This window comes from Homalodisca vitripennis, chromosome 5 (assembly GCF_021130785.1).
Source record: "Homalodisca vitripennis isolate AUS2020 chromosome 5, UT_GWSS_2.1, whole genome shotgun sequence".
NCBI lineage: Eukaryota > Metazoa > Arthropoda > Insecta > Hemiptera > Cicadellidae > Homalodisca > Homalodisca vitripennis.
This window is the reverse complement of record NC_060211.1, coordinates 167,344,096-167,368,949: the sequence shown is the minus strand read 5'-3', so window position 1 is coordinate 167,368,949 and position 24,854 is coordinate 167,344,096. Positions and strand designations below refer to the sequence as shown.

The following is a 24,854-nucleotide window of genomic DNA, read 5'->3' as shown; positions in this document are numbered from 1 at the left end:
ATTTACCCTCACCCGCCCCTGATGTTTTATACTGTTCCATCCATGTAACTCTGAATTCTGTTTTTAACAGTCAAACCAGCAATTTATCTAATTACCACTAACTCTTACAAAATTAAATCCCTAACTTACGACCTTAACGTTACCTTAATAAGACAATTCATCCACATATCTCTTTATTTCACAATTTTATTGCGATTACATTGCAACAGGCTATTACAATTAACTACAAAAATAAATATTTCATTACACAATATTGGCAAGAAGGAAGAATTGAAGTGTTACAGAACAAACAATAATACAGCTGGTGTGTGGGTAGTCGAGTTGTACAGGTAGCACCGAGATTACACTAGTGACAGACTACGGACACTGTAATCAACAGCAAACAGATGACTACACGGGGTTAGTGGACAGGTCCCAAGAACAGATACCACATTCAAGAGAGCAACGACCAATTGTAGTACTGAAAGCACTTTATCGTATAAACACTTTTTTTCCAGTTTTTTCCAAAAAAGTGTTTGTAAAAATGTTCTTCGAAACATTGAAAACGTAAAAGTTACAACAACAAATTTTTGACAATATTGACGGTTCGGTGGCGAACACAATTTATTGAAAAATACCACAGTGCTTTCTGTAACAGTTGGTCTGTAACGGTTAACTCAGTGATGATGCCGCTTGGATCTCGTCGTTCTACCCTTATCCATATTAGTACTGACTGTATTCACTGGCGTACCGTTTTTGGACGTGTGGTGACTAATACCTTCCTTTGGCGTGATCCTGAACAGTTCTATGTGTAAATAGTCACAGATTTCTTTGCATATTTGAGCACAGTAAAGAAGCAGGTCTAGTGTCACCCAGATCTGAAACGAAAAGGGGTCAAAATTAGTGTACACATCACATCAGCGGTAAATCTTGCGGTTCATATCAGCTTTATTGTACTAAATAAGATAGCATCTCTTAACCAGGTGTTTATCATAATAGGTTTTAATGTAGTTTATGACACACAATCTTGGAAGACTTTGCTTGAATATCCCCCTCTTATAAAAATTAACACAACACATTAATTGTGTTTTTCTGAGTAAAGCTACTATTTTATTTATTTTTTAATACATTTATTTAATTACATTTCCTTGCAAATTTAATTAAATAAAAATAATTAAATTAATAATAAATAATTAATTAATTAATTTTTTTTAAAATTTAATATAATTTGTGTATATATAATATACGCATATATATATATATATATATATATATATATATATATATATATATATATATATATATATAATATAACCTCACATAGGTTGAGTGGTAGAGAGAGCTAAATAGCCCTAACTCCGCCTCTTAAATAAAGGCATATTTCATTTCATTTCAAATTTAGAGTTTTCCAAGTCCAGTGGACTTGTCAGCAAAACCCATATTTTCCAAAAACTTGACAGTTAATGTTTACATTACAATAATATACATACCATGCATTTACATCATTTTATCAAATAAATCTAAACTTTGTGTGGCTGGGTGGGATAATTCATTACTTACAGTATACCTATTATAACAGAGGCATTGTAACAAATATAATATTTATGGTATTGGTGACAAAATAACATTTTGGGCAAGGGATCATTGGAAAGTGGACAGCACAGAACAACAAGCAAAAGGGAGGAAATGTGGACTGTGAATTATGAATTGTGGAACAGAAGACCACTGGAATCAGGTTAAAAATGGCGATTGGCAAAGCAATCAGAAGATACCCTAGATGGTCTGGATGCACATGTTTGTTCATCAACGAGTATAATAAAATATATTATCATTGATGAGACAACACCACCAATGTGACCCTTGCTTAAATTTACATCCTTCCCAATATTTGTATTGTGTTGAGTGTTTAATTTTTTAATTTAATTTAATAAGCTTCTCCATCTCTTAGGAGCTACTAACAACCAAGGAGTGCTAACTGCTAACTATTTTGTGTTTATTGTGTAAACCATAGTTTTGTGTTTGTTTGTGTTCTGTGTTTAATAATGTTGTGAGTTTAATGATATGTGAGTATTAACCGCTTTGGAATGTCTGAGTAGGTTGCCTATCAAGACACAGTTATAAACAGTCAACAACAGCTGCTGTCTCATCAAAATAATCAGAAACAGATCAGATAAAACAACTGACAACAATAAACATTTGAACAAAAACAGATAGTAAAATATTTGACGGAACAACAATAAAGGAACAACAATAAAAGATACCGTTACTTCCTGTATGAGGAACTTTTATGCGTTTAACCAAGTACTCACAAATCAAATTGCTCTCTTAAATTGTAATTTCAATGTAGGTCGAATAATTTGTACAAAATTAACAACAATAAAATTAATAATACAAGCTACACTCCACCGGTATCAGGCATTTATTTAACTTATTTGCATTGATATTGAGGTGGAAGAGGATTCTGAATGTCAGCTACATAAAACAAGATTAGTGCTAAGTAACAACCTTAAAAAATTAATGTAAACATTTTGAAGCTTATAGAATCACACATTGTGTGCGACCAAATCAATAAATTATACTTCTACTAACAGTTTACAATTAAATCTTTGTGAAACAAAAACTAAAAATAAAAACCATAGTAATTTCTGTAATGTTGGATTAATTTGGTTTACTTGGTTTATTTACTTTAACACACCATCAACGTAACATACACAAAAGCTAGAATAATAAACCGATATAACAGAGCAACAAGGAACCTAACAGAATTTATGCAAAGGAAGAATGAGTTTTGAGTTTATCGCACAGAGGGACGGACTGCCCTTTGACCTCAAATTATTAAGGTTCTCCCTTGGACCAACAAGAAAGTATGTCCTTTATTTGAAGTTTGTTATTGACAATGGATGGTTTGAAAGGATAACAAGATTTCTGACATTTGCCATCGTTACAGGTTATAAAATGTATAACACAATACGGTGTGTGTTATACCTTATATAACCTATAACGATGGCAAATTTCCGAAATCCTATTATCCTTTCAAGAACCTATGTAGCAAGTTTCAATTCCTTCTAAAATTTCCATCAAGAGTTATTCCATAGACAGGTAGATGGACAGAAGGCAAACAGATGGACAACCTTTTGACCCCCATATCAGTAAGGTTATTCTTTGTACTAAGAGGAATCAATGTACCAAGTTTCAACTTCCCTAACATTTCTATTAACCCTTTGAACGCCGATATAAATTTAGTATTTTTTTAGATTACGCTCATTTTAAGGTGAAAAAATGAAAATGAAAATTCCTCAAAGCTATTTTTTTTATTCATTCCTAATGACTAATAACACACAACAAAAAATAAATTTTACAATAATGTAATACTTGCATTAAAATAATCACATTTTTTTCATAATAATGGAATATTTCAATAAAAATCAAATTCAGGTTACAGAGTAATCAAATAGGCCTACATGTGATTAAAAATATTAAAACTATGTACAAGGATAAGAAAACAAATAAAGTGTAATATGCTGATCTTGATTAGTTTATAAGTTCATAATAAGCACTAGAAAACGTAGCATTCAAAACTTTAGCAACAAAATCGTCATAATCAGAATCGTCTGGGTGATGAGCCTAAATTACACAACAGAAAAGAAACAATAAAAACTTGATTATAACACCTAAAACATGGTAATAATTAACTTTTTACAACTGTTTGTATAAGGAATGACAACGCAAGAACACTTCCCAAAGGCACAATGCGTGCTCCACTGACAGTCAGTAATGGCGGATAGTATCGTCAACGGCGTACAGACGGGAGTGGGAGAACAGCTGCCGGCAACTAAACAATTTATTGTTAACCTACTGCGGCCAGCTAACAGCTGCAACTGGATTATTTGGTCAAGCCAGTACATTACTTAGTATTGTGGTTTATATATTGAGCTTATAAATTACAAAAAACAGTAATAAAATATATTTTTATCGATCGGCGGGCGGATTATTTCGTCTTCGGCGTTATAAGACCTAACAACATCGCGGATTATTCCGTCTACGGCGTGCTAAGGGTTAAGAGTTAATGCATAGACAGGGCGATGGGCAGAAGGCCGACACATAGATGACTTTGACCCCCAATTCAGTAGGGGCCTTCCTTGTACTAAGAGGAATCTATGTACCAAGTTTCAACTCCCCTAACATTTCTATCAAGAGTCAATACATATACAGGGCGATGGGCAGAAGGCCGACACATAGATGACTTTGACCCCCAATTCAGTAGGGGCCTTCCTTGTACTAAGAGGAATCAATGTACCAAGTTTCAATTCCCCTAACATTTATATCAAGAGTTAATGCATAGATGGGCAGAGAAGGCAAACAGATGGACGATCTTTTGACCCCAAATTCAGTAGAGGCCTTCCTTGTATGAGGGTTGTTTTTTAAAGTAAGGGCCAAGTTTCAAATAAACAACAATTATTTTTTTCTGACCTTTATTTTTAGAATTAATGCATACCTACTAGGGCGATACTTGCCTTGCAGAAGGCCGACTTATCATAGATGACTAAGTTTTGAAATCCCTCTTCAAAGAAATTTGCCGCCTTCCTTGTACAAGAGGAATCTATGTACCAAGTTTCATTGTACTCCGCCAAGATGATTTTTTATATCAAGAGTTAAATCGCATCGGAGCAAGGTCGGGGCAGAAGGCGGATGATTCAAAACTTCCCAGATGGACGATCATTTTGACCCCAAATTCAGTAGGGTCCTTGCATTGTCGTGAGAGGAACAGAATTACCTTTCAACTCCGCGTCTGACCTTTCAAGAGTTAATGCATATCGGGCGATGGGCAGAAGGCCGACACATAGATGACTTTGACCCCCAATTCAGTAGAGGCCTTCCTTCCGTACTAAGAGGAATCTATGTACCAAGTTTCAACTCCCCTAACATTTATATCAAGAGTTAAGGCATAGATGGGCAGACAGGCAAACAGATGGACGATCTTTGTGACCCCCAATTCAGTAGGGGCCCTTCCTTGTGCTAAGGAGTGAATCTATGTACCATGTTTCAACTCCCTGTGACATTTCTATCAAGAGTTAAGGCATAGACAGGGCGATGGGCAGAAGGCCGACACATAGATGACTTTGACCCCCAATTCAGAAGGGGCCTTCCTTGTACTAAGAGGAATCTATGTACCAAGTTTCAACTCCCCTAACATTTATATCAAGAGTTAAGGCATAGATGGGCAGAAGGCAAACAGATGACGATCTTTTGACCCAAAATTCAGTAGAGGCCATTTTCGCGGCCATCTTTAGATCTACTGACCCATTTCAACTCCCACTCTACCTTTCAAGAGTTAATGCCATACACCTCACAAAGTGACGGTGAATGTCAGCAGCCGACACATAGATGACTTTGACAAAATCATATCACTGACTGAATTCAGTCACACGTGGCGGGTGATTCGATAATCTTGTATTTTAAGAGATCCACAGTAATGCATACCAGGTTAGCTACAGAGCTGCCCCTAACATTTATATCATGAAGTTGTTCGCTAGGAATGCCGGCAGAAGGCACGCTCATTACAGATGGACGATCTTTGTGGGACGGCCCAAATTCAGTAGGGTCCTTCCTTGTCCTGAGAGGAATCTATGTACCAAGTTTTAAGTATCTAGGAACTTTCTATCATGAGATATTACATAGACTGGCATTCAGTCTGTTCTTTTAACTCTTAACCTATTGGTTTTTCATTGGACTAAGAGCATAAAAGCACACAACCCTGAGCATGGGATAAGCCTCCAGTGACAAGTCATTCCGCAGATTCACTAGTACCGATCACACAATGGTTTTGACTAGAAATAGGATATGAACCATCTGATGGTTTATTTTTTAAGCTACGTAAAGGAGTGTATGTAGAGGAGATATTTACTGCTTAATCAAAACAGCAGCTATAGAAAATTTTGAACAAATCAAAACATAAATCTGTAGAAATTTACTATGGGTTTCTTCCAGTTTAAAGAAAAAAAACTTTACTAGTGATAGAGCTGAAAGAGAAGGCTTTCGTTAGTTTTAGGAAATTCACACGAATACTGCATTGTATTTCTTCAAGGTAATGCCAAGCTGCACACAATGGTTATTAAATAGTTCCAAATAAATATTTTATGAACAGCCTTAGGACTCAACAACAATAAAAAGTTGTTAAAACGCGTTTTTTAAGCGGACTAAAAAAATGTAAAATAATGTCTACTACATTCAAACAGGTGAATAATGCAATGCAAATTGTAATAAATATGTATAATATTGATTTTTAAAAGATATAAAAATACTTTCATAATTCAAAACAAAACAAAAACGTCAAGTGTAAAAAACGAATAGATGCATGAATACATTACTATGCGGCTCAAACGATTTACAAATATCTTGCAAGTCCAGATTTAACCTTTTTACTATTCAATCATTTGATATGTAGATAGAATTTATAATTAAGAAACCACAGTTAAATGTATTTCTACCACATACAAAGTTATCTTAAAGCCTATCTGCTTGAGAGTTTTTTGAATAGTATGAATGAATTTTTTAACTGAATAGAATGATTTGTTAATCATTATATATAATATTTAATGTAAATAATTTCTCTATTTCTTTACCTATATATATATATATTTCAAAAATGTTAGTTTGCTTATTTAAACGCATATGTGACAGATACGGCCAAATACAAAATAATTGAATCGGAAAAAGTAAGCGCTCTGTGGTGTAATGGTAGCACATTCACCCGGCAAGTGAGAGATCCGGGTCCCGGCGGAGCAAGTACTTTTTGTAATTCAATGTTCATCATTGAAATTAAATAAGGCTATTGCCATTTATAAAGTTTAATGTGTGTGTATATATATATATATATATATATATATATATATATATATATATATAAACAATTAAACATATATGTTATTTATTACAAATTATATTAGATACATTATTTATATTTTATGTGTTATATGGCAACATTTAAATAAATCCAAAAGTTAAATAGGTCTGTATTGATACATATATATATATTCATCAAAAATATTGAATTACCAAAATCTATTTATTAAGAAGTGTACTTACAACACATAACCACAAAACGTAGTATTCTGGGATGAAACAGTTGAAATACTGATTCAAGAACAGCATTGCTGGACCAAACAGGGAAGAATCAAAATACTCCATTTCATTCTTACTCATGTGTGCAACCTGAAACAGAGAATAAAACAGGAGGCCTTTGAATAAATCAAATCATACAGTCTTCTTTGTCATGAACCATTTTACAGTAAAAACAGAATATGTTTTTCAAAACTCAAAATTTAAGGTAGTGCAATCAAGTCTGAGTTTAGAAACTATTCAACTTATTATTTACTTTCCATTAAACAGATAAGTTGAAACTTAGACATGAAAAGTTGATAATAATGTTCACTTACCACTAGTCTATTGGTGACTTTGGCCGCGACAAGACCGAAAGCCAGCACGTACAGACACGGGTGGTTCTCGTACAGGTTCTGTTCACTCTTCCTCCAGATAATAAATGTTCACTTACCACTAGTCTATTGGTGACTTTGGCCGCGACAAGACCGAAAGCCAGCACGTACAGACACGGGTGGTTCTCGTACAGGTTCTGTTCACTCTTCCTCCAGATAATAAATGTTCACTTACCACTAGTCTATTGGTGACTTTGGCCGCGACAAGACCGAAAGCCAGCACGTACAGACATGGGTGGTTCTCGTACAGGTTCTGTTCACTCTTCCTCCAGATAATAAATGTTCACTTACCACTAGTCTATTGGTGACTTTGGCCGCGACAAGACCGAAAGCCAGCACGTACAGACACGGGTGGTTCTCGTACAGGTTCTGTTCACTCTTCCTCCAGATAATAAATGCAGGGACGACGACCAGAGAAAGTGGAATGACCGGTGACAACACTGATGTACCCTACCGTAACATAACTCCAGATAAATACACGTTATTATGAAACCTACATTTTATAATATGGCTATATTATCGCTCTAAAACCAGCTTGGACCCAGAAAATTGGTTTATCTTGACTTTTAAAATTGTTAGTAGTTTAGTTTTGCAATTTTAAATTATAAACCTTTTTGGCATAGCATTTTGACAATTAAAATACGGTTACAATTATGAATGCCTCATTAACTCTTTGGAATAGAATTTTATAATACTTATTATCTCAGAACTGAATGAACCACTGATGCCATTCTGTTTTTCCTGTTTCTTGAATAATTCATTGGTTGGAAATTTGCTATTTACTCATAAAAGTAACCGAGAATTTTTTTTTAACTGTACACTGTGTGCTACAATTCTCATATAAAAAAAAAAAACATGAAAAGACGGCTATTCATTAAGTTTATGGCATATTGAACAAGTTTATGAGAAGAAATTAAGCGCAAATAGATTTAAAAGTGGATAAGCCATGATGAAGACAGGATTGGTGACCATCTGTGGTCAGTGATATTTTACAAAACACGAAGGGAAAGTTTGTAAAAGTTTATTTTTAACTTTTTTCCAGAACTGCCTAGTACATAGAGTGGCAAAAAATGGATCGCTTGATTTACTGAGGATGAAAAAGCATAATGAATTGCCTTTACTGTGGCCTTGGTTATTTATACAATAATAGAGGGCAGTGGATCCTTAACAGAATTGTAACCAATGATGAATTTTTTTTGGAGGCTCATGCACTTTAAATCCTTACTCTGCCTATCTTAATGGGCCACTGGCTTGTAAGAGGATCTTATCAAAAAGAATAAGGGAAGAGTGAATACAGCACAAGGTCAATGGTACTGATAAAAAGTAATACGGTCACAGACAAGGTTTGAATCTGCACTACCTCTAAATCAGATCCTATGTCCGACATCATAGACCATGAGGCCACAGACTCACCATAAACTTAACTGTCTCTTAAATAATTTAACTCTTTTTGAATTGAAATTTTGAGCCTAAAGAAAAATAAAAAAAAGTACAAGTCATCAAAATGTTATCCCGCAAACAAAGAAATCTCAGTAAGACTTTCTACAAAGGTCATGATAATGATGTTATAAGGTACAAAAAGGGTATTGCTAATGGAACTAATGAAATTTAGTACAAACATTTCAGAAGTTTACCACGAGATATTAAAAACCGAAGGAAGGCTATACAAAACGAGCACCTTGAAATTCTGACTTCTGGTGTAATATTTTGCACGGCAATGTTTTAAGCTTTTTGCAAAACACTTTGTGTTCATTTCAAATATGATATCTTAGAGCATCCATGAACAAATCCAGATTTATCTCCCAGTGATTTTTGACTCTTTATGAACATGAAAAAGAGGATTTAAGGTCTTTAATGCCATTATATACTAAAACTAGCTGATCGAAGGCACAGGCTGGCATTTTTACAAAAATTAATTTAAAAACTAATGGTGTGCAATAACAGATGCATCATAGTGGAAATTATGTTCAAAAATAGAGTAAAACCTGTAATCTTAATATTTAAAAATATAATAAATACAAATTTATATTAAAATAATGCACTTAAAAGGTTGCTCTCAACAGTGTACAGTTTTAATTATTTAAATAATATTTTAAAGACATTATTTGTAAATATTATTTTACAAATTATTTTCTAATTAATGCTAGTAAATTTATTGTTTATTCCATCTCAAAAGCTTTCTTAATAGTTTTTTAAAACATTCTAAAGGATCCAAACTTGTTTTAGGCATTCAATTTCTAGAATTAAATTGTCCTAACTTTTGAATGATATTTTTACACCAATAAATATAAATTGAATGCTTGTACATACTCTTTATTTATAATAGCAACAAAATCAAAAATTTTTGTAACACTATTATTTGCACCTATTTTAAAATTTCAAAATCTTGAAAGTTGTAAAAATTTAAAACTCTAAACAGAACATAAAAATTACAAAATACTAAAGCTTAAAAATTATACCAAAGTTTTCAAACTAAAAATTTTTTAGTGACGTATGAATAGAATAAAATGAACATACTAATCCTGTCTACGTATACTTGTAAAAGTAATGGTAAATTCAAATTACAGTAATAAAATTTCAGCAACTCATACAGATGAGGAATAAATTAGCTAAATAACAGTTGAGCTAACATAGTATATGACTATTCCTTAGGAGCATATTTGTTTATATAAATCCAACTAACAAAAAAAGAAAATATCAACATAATATTTGGTTTTCTTTTTACTTTTCAAATATATTCTAATGTTGAATCTATTAAAGAATATATTAAAATTTTAATAGTTGTAAAAATTAATTTTCCTGTGCCTGCTTGATTAACATGATACTTCTTCATTAATAATTGCTGATGAGGCAGTGCAATTTTGTAAAGTACATGCACTTATATATGAAATTTCATGTATTTGGTATGAAATTTAAAACAGGTTTTCAGATTTCCAAAAAAATCACATTTTAAATATACCTCATACTATTATTTTATTGGGTACAATTTAATACACTTCAAAACAACTAAGACCAGAAATTGTCTTCAAACTAACACAAAGAATGTTTGTTACAACATTGTTAAGTTAAAGTGAACTAATTTAAGAGTCGACTGTTTTGACATACATCTTGAGTTTGTTACATGAGAATAACGTTATACGTTCAACTAATTTACTCCCTTATTATAATTTGTACAGTTTTTCTGTATGTGTCATTTTAAAATTTTGACTTTACACATACCCAAAAAATGCGTTCCAGAGTACATTGTACAAATCTCGATTATTTCATTGCAATACACCATTTTTGAAAACTAAACACTACACTTACAAACCACAAAAAATCAGTTGGATGCGTGTATACACTGCACCTTTAAAAGAAGATTTCTTGCATAACCTTCCATCCAAAAATAAGGGGAAATTGGTTTACACAAGAATATTCTTCTTACATAACCAAACTCAAGACGATCCAATACAGCCGACTCTTAAGAACACAAGTTACACAACAATAACTAAACAACAATGACAACACAACATGCCTACACATGTAAATCAAAGCAATAAGCTGGCTACAATAGACAAGCACCATTGACAAGCATATTTTCTCAAGCGATATCATGCATGAAATTAATAACAATTATAATGCAAACTAAAGGCTTCCCAAAATACTGAAATTGGTTTATATAATTTTAAAATTGCAGGTTATGTACAGAATAGTACGATGACTAATTATGTGAACTGTGCACTTAACTATTAACATTATTTTGGGCACAAAATTAATCAAATAATTTTATTTAATTAGGAAGCATAGGAATTAACCATTGGCTAGTGATCACATATTGGTTTACTACAGTACAGATATACTACTTTTAATAAAGTTATCGTGTACTGTAGTATTTTTCTACTCTCCTTGGTAAAGTGTTATAGAGAGCTTCTCTAACTTCGCCTGGTAAAATAAGACAATCTTTAATATACTTTATTGTGTAACTGAAATTGATGTAATGTTTCATTAGTCCAGGAATTGTCTGTTTGAAAAATATCATAAATAATCTATCAGCTCTGTAAATTTCTGAGATAGCTCTGATAGATATTGTGACTTGTAATTGGTGACTAGTGATAGAAAGTAATGTATAGTGATACAAAATTGTGTAGGGTTTTAGTTGTGGGATTTATGAGAGATGTCTCATTTTTAATATAATTAATACACATGCTTTATAGGTTGTTAGATAGTTTAATTGGTTTGCCAGAAAAAAAATCTCAGACTGTTTTGTTTGTACTTTATTGTCCAAAATAGTGAAAAAAGTATACCACTTTACAAGAAAAACTTAAAAGCATTTGGATGCATATTTTAATCGTATCTAAAAATAATTTATCACTTAGTCAAAATGAGTCATCTCCCATAGATGTATGGCCAAAAATAAAGACTCGTAAAAGTGTTTAATAGCGTTCTTATAGGTTTAAACTCAAGGTCATCTCACGTCAGCTGGCTCTTGTGTTGTTATTGACGAGTTTTTAGATTACTCCCACAATTGGAGCAAAGTAAAATTTGGTATTCCGCAAAGTTTAGCTGTGGGTCCTATTTTTTAAAATACATAAATGACATACCAAGCCATCACTATTCAATACTTTTCTTCCTGGAGCAAAGTAAAATTTGGTGTTCCACAGGGTTCAATTTTGGGTCTTATTCTTTTTATTATTTATATAAATGACATACCAAGCCATCACTATTCAAAATGAACTCTTTTTGAAGATGACACTACTGCTTTAGCCACAACAATTGAATTGAGTGAAATGTCTGCTGTGTTGAACACTTTGCCTGATTTAGAAAAATGGTTGTTACTAAATAGTATTGAATTACTCCGAAACATGTTTATGAACAAAGCAATCCAAAAAAAGGTCAGCTAATATTGTGTACAGTGGCAATAAAATACTTTTCTGAGTCTACCATTTCTTGGAATCTACATTGATAAAAACAAGTTGGAAATTTCATATAAATTATGTTTGTAAAATGCTATCCTTAACCTGTTTTGTTCTCTCAGTTTTATCACAGTATACTTTAATGAAGGTTTGTAGACCAATATATTATGTAATATTTAGTCAATTCTAGAGTACAAACTAATTATGTGGGGTAGAATCAGGTTTTTTAATTACAAAAGAGATGTAAAAAACTAATATTAAAATCTTGCTAATCTCCGAGCATCTGGCTAACCTCTGTTTCAAAGTTTAAATTTATTTACTAACCTGATCATTTTTGTTTATTTATGAAACACTAATATAATTCAATAATAAACAGATTTATAAAAGTTGTTAATTTTTACATAACTATAGTTCTAAAAGAGAGACATTTCAATATCCTCACCATCTCTGAAATAGTCCAATTTACTTAGGCTTTAAATTTATAATTATCAAAAAATTACAAAAATAGTGTTCACTTTGAGAAAAAACTAAACAACTATTATTAAAAAGCCTATTATTATTGTAAACTAATATAAATTGTGCTTTTGATCTATTAACTTCTCCCTCGATTAGCGTAATGCTAGAGGGTTATTGACGCCATTAGGTTATCATTTTATAAGGTTGGAAGGGATAAACCCTTTGCCAATTGTTTTAATTATATTTAGAATTCAAAACCAAAAATCCTCTCCGAATTGAATTGAATCTGGCTAACGGCTGGCTGTTTCTAAATTGATTGAGCCTGCGTCAATAAATTTACAACCATTCCGTCTTTCAGGATGGAGGTGTGCTTCTGTTGTTTCGACTTTGTTTAGTCTCTTCAGTCGTAATAGGTCCGAAGACCACTACAAGACAACATTATAGTGAAAAGAAAGTTGTTCATGTCATTGATGATAATCACAATTCACTGGGCGGTACGAGCGTTCGACTCGCTTTTACATACTCCTTCTTTCTGGAGTGCCCTTTTTCAAAATTTAATGAGACTGAACTTAAACCTCAAATGTATATAAATTTAAACTTGATTTTTCTGATAAGTAGCTGAGGAGTTGCAAAAGCAACTCTGCTACACAAGGTAATAGTGTTCACTTTGGAGAGCAAGGCACAATATCCTTGTTTAAAACAACAATTAAATATCAAAAAGCCTATTATTATAGTAAAAATAAGTTTTTACATCTTTATTTTATTTTATTCTATTAGTTATGTTTTGATACTGACAATAATGTTAGTAACTAAGATAATACAATTATTTTACTTTTATATAAAGATTATTTTTAACTTAATGTGACTTTTGACCTGTTACCAACCTACTCTGCAGCATCAATGTAATATATATGTATGATAAAAAAATTCTGAAATTCCATTCAGTGTTCATTCCTTTTAAATAATGAAATCAAATAAAGTCTATAGACAAGTAAACACAACTAATCAATATGGCTGAAAATTTCTCTCAGTTCTTAGAAGGGATATTATTAATTAACTGAAAATAACATTGATTCATACCAGTGATGGAATTTTCCTCTCTTTGCAAGGACTTATCTAATAACCCTTGTAAGTCTTGTTAGTTGTTATAAAGGTGTAGGATTCATTACAAAGCATGGTAAAATAATGATCAATATTGTCTCTACAAAATCTTAAGAAATTCTTAGAAAATGAAATTTGTCGATTTGTTGGGAAATGGTTAAGAAAATCAAATGCAGATGGTAAAATAAGCAGATGTTCATGGTATGGCTAGAAAGAAACTGGATTAGTATTGTTGTAGCCACAGAACAAATGTAATGACCTGAACATCATATGGTTAGTCACGTAATTCCCCCTCCACATGCTGAGAGTTGTCTGTCTTTCACACTCATTCTGCCTGTATCGCCAATTATAATCAGTTAATGTTTTGCCTCTGCATCGGAAAATTTTGAGTGTCCAGAAAGAGTGAACATCAAATTTCTTTTCAAACTTGGAAAATCTACAATTGTAACATTTTAAATGTTACAACAAGTGTACAGTTATGATTGCTTATCATCAACACAAGTATTGGCAGGCCATCGTCAGTAAAAAGTGATTCTAACATTGAAAAAAAAAAAAAAAAAAAAAAAAAAAAAACAAACAGGTAAGCTTGTTCGACAAGATCATAGATTAACTATTAAGCAATGTCCGAGTCATATGAAAGAGGCAGAGGCGGACCCCAGAAAACTAGCAGTTCTTTTATAGCTTACAGCTTGATAGAAATTACTAGTTAGGGGAGTTCAAAAGACCTCAGATCGTAGTCCATTGAGCTTTCCTCAATACCTCAATAGGGTAAAAAATGTCTCAGTTAACAGAAATTGACAAGGAAAGTGTTTAGGCAGATTCTTCATGAAAATTTGAATATGAACAAAGTTAATTCAAAGTTGGTTCCAAAGTGTCTCACACCTGAACAGAAGTAATGCCGAAGAATGATTTGTTCTGACATCCTAGAAAAAGATCCTACCTTTTTATAAAACATTTTTACCTGCGATTAAATGTAGTTTTTTAGTTACGATCCGAAACTAAAGTCAATTGATGCGTTGGAAAACACCTGGTTCTCAGCAGCAAACAATACACAAATGACAAAATCGAAATTCAAGGCAATGATGATTGCTCTTTTTATATCAAAGAGATGGTGCACATTGATTGGGTATCAGAGGAGTAAACAGTGAATGAACAATACTACATTAGACTCTTGACTAACCAACATGAGCGTGTATGGAGAAAACAGAATAATTTATGGAAAAACAAGTCATGGATCCTCCACCAGGACAAAGCCTCCGCTCACAATACTTTGTTGGTCAAGACATTTTTAGCCAAAGACAACATCTGCGCCTTAGACCATCCACTCTACTCACTTGACTTAGCCTCAAGTGATATTTTTAATTTCTCATGGTTATGTGTGCTGGCCATGAAGCTCTGGGGCATTCTGCATAGCAATGTGTGTTGGCCATGGGTGCTCTGGGGCATCCTGCACAGCTATTGGTGCCGGCCATGGTGTTCTGGGTTATTCTGCATAGCTATGTGTGCTGGCCATGGGTGCTCTGGGGCATCCTGCACAACTATGTGTGCTGGCCATGGATGCACTGGGGTATCCTGCACAGCTATTGGTGCCGGCCATGGTGTTCTGGGTTATTCTGCACAGCAATGAGTGCTGGCCATGGGTGCTCTGGGGCATCCTGCACAACTATGTGTGCTGGCCATGGATGCACTGGGGTATCCTGCACAGCTATTGGTGCCGGCCATGGTGTTCTGGGTTATTCTGCATAGCTATGTGTGCTGGCCATGGGTGCTCTGGGGCATCCTGCACAGCTATGTGTGCAGGCCATGGGTGCTCTGGGGCATCCTGCACAACTATGTGTGCTGGCCATGGGTGCACTGGGGTATCCTGCACAGCTATTGGTGCCGGCCATGGTGTTCTGGGTTATTCTGCACAGCAATGAGTGCTGGCCATGGGTGCTCTGGGGCATCCTACACAGCTATGTGTGTTGACCATGGGTGCTCTGGGGCATCCTACACAGCTATGTGTGTTGACCATGGGTGCCCTGGGGCATCCTGCACAGCTATGTGCTCTAAGGCACTCTAACATGGTTAACTAAGCTTGCTTTGGGTTTTCCAATGCACCCAAGATATCATCATACTGGCTACTGCAATTCTAGCACACCCTATCGCAGAATTCTGTTATCCATAATTTCTTGCTGAACCCGGTATGGACAAATAAACTACTTCAGTACAACGAGTAAATGTTTGTCCTTTGTTTGAAGGTTATTTTTTTGACGATGGAAGGATTGTGAAGGAAACAGGATTTTTCCGGACATTTGCCATCGTTCAGTGAAACAACAAATGTTTGTGACATTCTTTTCTAAATTATCAGTTTTAACTACCATTTTACTAGCACCATTCACAAGTACACCATAAGTAAAAATATGAATCAAGACACTTTTACTCCACATGCATACCTCTTCGGACCAGAGACTGCCTACTAGATACCTCATTGCTACATGAGTCAGTATGACTCAACAATTTGTTTTGGCAGGTGAGTTTTATGATTTGTCATGTGACAATGAAACTGTTGATTATCATGAGACAATGAAACTGTAGATTGTCATCACATGTAATGCAATGCAAACAAACAAGTGATGCTGAAGATCTTCAGATCAATTACCACACAGTACACAACATATCAAACTGATTTTAAATATACATACAATTAAAGTATTTTGTTTCATATACGTAAAATATATTTATGGGCCTATTTTATAATTGAAGTAAAATAAAAATGGTAAACTCAGATCTTTCAACCAATGTAATAAGTGTGAAAGTGTCCAATGAAAGATTTAACTGAACTCTCACTTGATATTATATTAATCAGCAGTATGTTCAAATACCAATTAACAATTATAGTGTCTGAGTCTTAGTCATATTTTCATCATCATAAGGATTCTACACCCAGGACTTTTAACAATTAGGAGGTTATAGTATAATTAAAATATTTATGAACCCTTTCAATACAATAATATCTGGTCAATTTAACTGTAATTCTGTAAACAGTATATTTGATTATCAAACGTCATTAAATCTTAATATGAAATTCTCCTAATTTGTTTTCAGAGATCATGAGAGCTTCTAGTATGTGTGAATAGCAATGTTTAATACATTATATTGGTTTATTTTTTTAGTGCTTTGATTGGTTTGAAAACTACAATCATTTTTGAAGGAGTTAATATTTAAATCTTTAACCATCTAATTGTTATGGTGTTTGTATTCTCTGACGAACTTAGTCACTGTTTAGTGACCTAGTGGCAGTAGCTTAGTTAATGCAGTTAGTGTAGAGATCTTGTGTTTGTAGTTCAGAATAATAACCATCTAATTGTTATGGTGTTTGTATTCTCTGACGAACTTAGTCACTGTTTAGTGACCTAGTGGCAGTAGCTTAGTTAATGCAGTTAGTGTAGAGATCTTGTGTTTGTAGTTCAGAATAATAACCATCTAATTGTTATGGTGTTTGTATTCTCTGACGAACTTAGTAACCACTGTTTAGTGACCTAGTGGCAGTAGCTTAGTTAATGCAGTTAGTGTAGAGATCTTGTGTTTGTAGTTCAGAATAATAACCATCTAATTGTTATGGTGTTTGTATTCTCTGACGAACTTATAGCCACTGTTTAGTGACTTAGTGGCAGTAGCTTAGTTAATTAAGTTAGTGTAGAGACGTGTTTGAAAATCAGAATTCTAACCAGCTGTTTTTATAGTGTTTGTATCATCTGTTGAACATAATCAGTGTGTAATGACCTATTAGCAGTAGTTTAGTATTGCTGTGTAGTAGTAAGTTATTGTAGTGACCTTGTGTTTAATTTTTTTATATTTCACTGATTTTACCATTTTATTGTTGTTGTTTATGAACTAAGATAGGAAGAGAAAAGGACTTTATTTATGTATTAGTGTACAAAATACAAGATCCTTAAATTGACTTTTTAATTACATATCATAGGTTGAATTTAGTTTTGCACTTAGATATTTGGGGTTAATTTTTGAGAAGAAAAAATGTTGAATAGATTTAATATAATATTTACAATAAAGAGTAAACAAGCTAATTTTCACTTTATTTTCCAATGATACATTTTTTTAGCCATTAAGTACAAATATTCAACAAAGCTGCATTTTTAAAACTATACATAAATCATTTTAATAGACAATTGTTATAAACTGAATAAAAAGTAATTGATTGAATTACTATGCAATTTTTGCCCATGCTACATGTAATTTTATATAATTCTCCAATTTTACTAAAAAGATTTATACTACACAAAAGCACAAAGAAAATTTTCTTTGAACATTATATTACATAAAAAGCAAGACTTTATATTTGTATTTTATTTCAGCAATAAAAGGTAGTTTAAAGTTAAATTTAAATTTATGTTAATATTAAATATGTGAAAGTTTAATATTAATTTAATATAAATTTGTATTGCGTGCTACACAGTTTAAGATGAAAATGGCTGCCAAACAAACATTTTAAAATTTAGCATTTGGAAATTATTTTCTAATTTGTCACAATCTTTCCATCGTCTAAAACAAAGTAACTTTAATGTTCTAGTTTGGATTTATTAAATAATGTTGCATATACGTAAATATTCTCATTGTGCAAAAGAAAAACAATAAAAGTCGATGATATAAATGATAAAGAACAAATTACTTTATACATGAACAAAATGTTCATTATAAATCAAATCTACATTTGGTCCACAACCTGCATTAGTATACTACATTATGTTATATGAGTATCCTACAAAACGATGACTTGAGCACGTCACTTTCTGCAATGTTATTTTATTCAAACTCTATTCTAACTGATGAGGTGTTTAAAATACTGTCCAACAAACAAGACAGGCAACAGCTGACATATGCAAATATACGCAAACTGTTGCCATAATAAATAGGATGTAACACTGCCACATACATTACACGGTATTTTAACAGAAACCTTAGTTTGCCTCTGTTTTCAAGCAGACATTTGCACACAGCATTTTTTTTTCAATATCCAAATTTCATCTGTACATATTTAATAAAAGATCTTATAAGATTTTGAAACTACTTACATTGTTTTATTTATTTCCTACAGTGATCTAGACAATTTTAGCACTGCTACATAACTAAACTCTGATTATCAAATGTCTAAAGCGAGATAGTTCTGTGGGTGTGGCCTAAAGAGTAGCGTTGGAAGCGATTGCAAGCAATGTTACCAAACAAGTGACACTCACGGCCACGGATGAACCGTTTTTTTCCGACTCCACCTGTGAAAATCACTGCCATGTTGGAATGAAAAAGGTAAGCGGCCACACAGGTCCCAACCACACCAGGCATCACTTTCCACTGCCAGTCGCACCAAGGCAGCTGAACATTACAATCAGTACAATCAGCAAACCACAGTGTTCATGTACACAGGTTCCCTCGGTAGCGGGGTATTAGTACAACATAAACAACAACCAACGTAATGTTACAGAACACATATTTATGCTAGAACACAGTTTTAGTAGTGGTGCTCGGAAAAAGGAAAATATGAGTGGGGATAGATGAAATCAAGGTATTTGATTGTGTTTATTTTCCTGATAAAAAAATTTCTGGTAGCAAAAAAATAGAAAAAAATAAATTATCTGTTCCATACAATAACTATATAAGTTATACTCGTAGTTATAATTAAAAATTTAATCACAAGGAAACAGTTTGAACTTTACAATAAGACTACTTATGCCTAAATAAAAATTTAATGAAAATAAACTATTCTCTAATAAAAATGAACAATAAAGTTTGTATACATTATTGTGGACCTATTTGGATGGAGCTTATGTCAGTTGACCTAAAGCAATTTTCTTAATAATACACTAATTTACATAAACTCTTGAGTAACTAAATCTTTTCCTATAACATTTAAATAGTTATATGCACTAAAAACATTTTGAACGTTTATGCTTAGAACGAATTATGATTAGAACGTGAAACGTTAAATTTTATGAATTTAATTATCTTTATTTAAAGATTTATTACAACATAGTTAAGAATTGAAATTTACCATTACTTTGGTCAGTTTGCTACCCAGGAACTTACATTTACTTTTTAAATATTCTCACAAACACACTACATTCGTGAAAATATTTATAAAGTAAATGTAAGTTCCATCAGAGTTTATTAATAACAGCAGCTAGTTGAGAATTTATTTTCTACAGTAATGCTTCTTAATGAAACATTTAGGAGGTTCCTTTGATATTCAGACAAAACAATTCATTTTTCATTTTTTAAATATCCCATTAAATCATCCCCTCTATATTAATTTCAATCCAGTGTCTGCAAAATATATCACTTTCAGCATATAAACTTTAAGTCTACAAAGTATCTTTTTATTTAGTATTTTTTGTAAATTATTGAAAAAAATAATGAATTATATTCTATAATTTTACCTAATATTACATTTCATCTGGTTTTAATTATATTACAATTGCCATTGTAAAGTGAAAAAATCTTAATTCTTTGTTACTCTAAATTTATGCAATGATCTTATGTTCTTAAGTTGAACGTGATTTGAAATCGTGTGTAGTGAATGAATGAAGTGAGTAATATTAATGCTACCTGAGATCGACTGGTTCTTAGCATGTCGTTAAAAAATAGCCTGATAGCCAATGGTATATAAGAGAGCCTTCGGTTTTAGGTAACGATCAAACTATAGGTGTTTTAGTGTTGGCTCAATTGGTGTTCAGCTGAAATTCAGGTCTAATGCCGAATTCCTATTTTTCAGTGACTAAGAGAAGGCAATGGGGCACGTCCAGCAGTCAGAGGGGTCAGAAGTAATACATGCTATCCTCATATCACTATGAGACAATGCTACCAGTCCAAATCATCAAACTCACCTTATCTACGTAAATCATCAAGTATAAACCGTCATCACTTCACTGATTTAACACACTCATCGGTAAACAAAGTGATTTAGCTTTTACACGTCTGAGTTATTTGGGTTAGAATAAAGAATACACTATCAAAAGGGAAAAGTAAATGAATACAATCGGTTGCCAGCCAGTACTCACATTAAAAACTGACGTCTGAAAAGTAACTAATTTTAAACAAAAATAATACTTCTACAGAGTAATAAACAAACATGTGAATTAAACAGAGATAAAATTACGATTCAGAATTAACATGTCATAACTTTTCCAAAGTACTTTAAAAGGGCTTGTAAACACAGATTAGTCTTAAAGAAATTTAAAACTAAATACAAAGAAATGTATCAAAGTAATGTAGCCTAACCATTGAACGTAAATTAGTCTAGCTAGCCTATAATGGCATTATTAATACTTATATAAAGAGGACAACAATGAATGATTCTTGATACTGTTACATTATACATTACGCGGTTTAGTTCCGTAAAACATATAATATCGGCAAATGATTTTGACAATCCTGTTACGCTCTCCAGTTAATAAATTACGTTAGTTTTAATCATATTATCTTTAAATACAGAACAGATGTTGTTACTTCCTTTATCACTTTATTTGGTTAACCAATTCAGTAAACTTTCTTGTAACAAGTAGTTTAATAGAAAAAAACAAATTGATGAACACTTTTTTCTGTGTTTTAAAACACTAATATTACTCACAGCACAGTGTAGCAGTTTCAGCATACAACATAAAGTTACAGCGAAGGAAACTTTACAAAAATAAATATAATCTGTTACAATAGCTAGGTGGCTAGAACTGGCGGCATGCACTGTCATACAGTTTGCAGACGATAACGACACTAATTAAGAACAGAAACAGACTGTTTAACAGATTAAACACAGTTCCACTTACAGCTACAGATGAGCCGTTTTTACCAGCTCCTCCTGCTTGAAACCTTTGACAAAAGTCAATGAAAACTTTACTGTAGCCCAAAAAGAAAATTGCTCCAAAACTCTGATTGTACTGCATGTTGAGGATACTCATCTGAGAAATTCAAAACTTGGATTACAATTTTTGATACCACCAATTTTGATTTTAACAACAAACTGGACTAAATATTATTTTATGAACTCCTTTTTAAGTATATTTAGCAATAAAATAGTGAAAATCATGTAGGCACTTCTTCCTTTTCTACGCAAAACCTCGACCTTCCCTAACTAATCAGTTAAACACTTTTTCTAAATTTAGTTACTGTTATATTTATATATAAAATATTATACAATAATTTGTAATCAATACTTAGAAAGTTTATAAAATATTACAAGATGATTAAAGTTTAAAACATTGGTTCGTATTGATTCTTGATCCTTTGCTACATAAAAAATATAAACTGTATGATACTATAAAACCTACTGTGAAATCTTACTCACAATGTCTGTGGTGGCTTTTAAATAGTTGGATCGTAACTTTTGTATGAATGATATACTGGTGAGTGGTGACCATAAAAAGTCATCTTTATTGCACAAAAAGGTGGAATACTTAGCAATTACTTAATCCTCAAAGGGTTAAGACACTTTTCTTCTAAGGGGCGGCCTATTGCCATGCACTTAAGTCTCAAGGGCCTTTTGCGCCCTTCTACAAACCGCTGAAAACAACTAATCAGACCAACAAAAAAAATCACAACTTATCTTCATGTAAATGCTCATTTGTATATTTTTGAAATAATTTTAGAAAACTCTATTACTTAAAATAAGTAATTAGTATACTTTGAAGGTTTTTACACAGCATTAAAGTTGGAAAGTTGTTATTGGTTTTAAAATCTTACATAATTTTTCAAGAATACAAAATATATTACTGGTTCCATCTTTAATTATTTTATACAGGTGTTAATATGATGTTGGGAATGCCTAACGAGGAATAAATAAAAAAGACTAGATACAATTAAAATTGACTACTTAGTTTCTTTTTGAGTAATGTTTAATTTTCAACCATAAAGTAGGCCTTTATCACAAAATGACTTTTTTAACACTTTTATATTGTTTTAATTAGGCCTACTTTGTTGAATAGTTTCTTGATTGCACAATATCATTACATGAAAGGCTAGTGCTGCAATGTAGTAACCACTATAAACTCTAATCACAATAATAAGGCAAATATGGTTAAAACAATAACTACAGAACAATAACTACAGATAGGGAAATCTAAATTTCCAATGAAATTGCCTCAGATAATCAGCTTATCAACCACTATCAATTCTACTCAATAGATAATTGATATTTATTTAGTTCTCCAGTGCAACCAATTTCAAATATGTGTAATAATAACTGTAAAATGTATTTCTTACTAAACAAGATCACTATTTTAAATTTCAGGGTATAGAATTATTATTTTTGTTTCGTTACATTTAGTAATAAAGTTTTGTGACAGTTGGTATTTTGCTATTTGTAATTACTACTGATAAAAGTGTACTATATAGCTTTTGTTACTAAATATTAATGGTGCAATATCATTAGAGATGTAAGTCGTAGACTCACCGCAACATATTTTACGATGCTACAGCGTTGCTACGAACAGTTAGTTAACACTGATTTTATTGGATCTTGAGCACCGCCAGCAAATTTTTTTGGCTGGTTTTAGTTTCTAATATCAATTAAACATGAAATATACTTTATCCACTATACATATACATATCCACTAGACACTCATGATCATTGTATTTCGTAATATACAATTTTACTTCTGTAATGTATTGCATTTTAAACTTGACGCCTTGTATTTCTTGAAGAAATTAACAATAAAGAATTCTTTGATTTGATTTAAATGCATCACACTACTTTAAACTAAAAGATTTTGCACCAAAGAATATCAAAACCTAAACTACAGCTATGCAAGGAGAAAATTTTAAAAGTTACTTCAGAATGTTTAAAAAAATCATATTAATAAAAACACAACACAAATTCTGTAAATAATTTATTTTTGAGTGGTTAGATTCCACCTTTAAGACAAAAAAAATCTTTATAAATTAGAATTAAAGTACGTCGTATGCAATTTAGTAAATGATTTACACCAATTTGGATTAATAAAATTGACAAATAATAAATACAACCACATAAAACCTAAGAAATTTAATAATTGTTTATTAACGATTTATTGAGTGCAAGTATAATGGATGAGCTCATTTTTATAGTAATCCCAGTCAAAAGTAACAATATCACTAAAATCTATGACACAATAACTTACCAATACTTCCATAAAAGCAGCATTAGCTAAAACTAGCGTAAACACAAATACTTTAATATAAAGGATCAAGATTCTCTTTTGCAGTTACAAAATAGATGAATTCGATAGAAAGAGAACATAAAAAATTAGCACAGTATGTAATTTTAACCAACCACTGAACATATGACGAATTACAGTAATTTACATATGACGAAATTAAGACTAATTAAAACCAAATAAACTGAGTTTTTTTTTTAATAAACAATTTAATAATTAAATGTTAAAAAAACAAAAATCCAAGGTTTTAAAGGCAATTAAATAGACTTCTTAAAGTTTGTTTTCTCCAATTTGTTATTTGGCCTTTTTTCTTAATGGAGGTGAAATGGGGCAACTCAACATTTTAAATTGGCAACCTCCATGTTGTAAAAGAATATGGGAAACAAAATACAAGAAAGTTTAAAAAGTGTGTTAAATAAAATATATTTATAAAAAATTACAGATATATAAAACTGGAGTTAATGTACTTTTAAAATAAAAATATTACCGTTGTTCTTTGAATATTTCCTCAATATATACAACAATTTTAAGTGCTTTTGTTATTTAACTTTAATTTAATTTAATCATTCCCCCCCCCCTTTTCCCAGAAATGGAGTAAAGGGTAGCTCAAACCTTATAAATTTTAACCACAACATTGTTAGCTATTAAATGAAAAATTTCTGAAAAAAATTTGTTTAATCATATTGTTCTACGTATATTATATAGTAATAAACTAGAAAACGGCAATATTAATTTATCTACATGCTCTCTTTATTTTT

General features: G+C 32.1%; 1 pseudogene; it reads right to left on the bottom strand.

Moving 5' to 3' along the window:
* The window catches only part of LOC124363116, a 31,403-nt pseudogene extending 11,822 nt beyond the window's left edge, over window positions 1-19,581 (bottom strand).
* Between the last annotated feature and the right edge of the window lie 5,273 nt (window positions 19,582-24,854).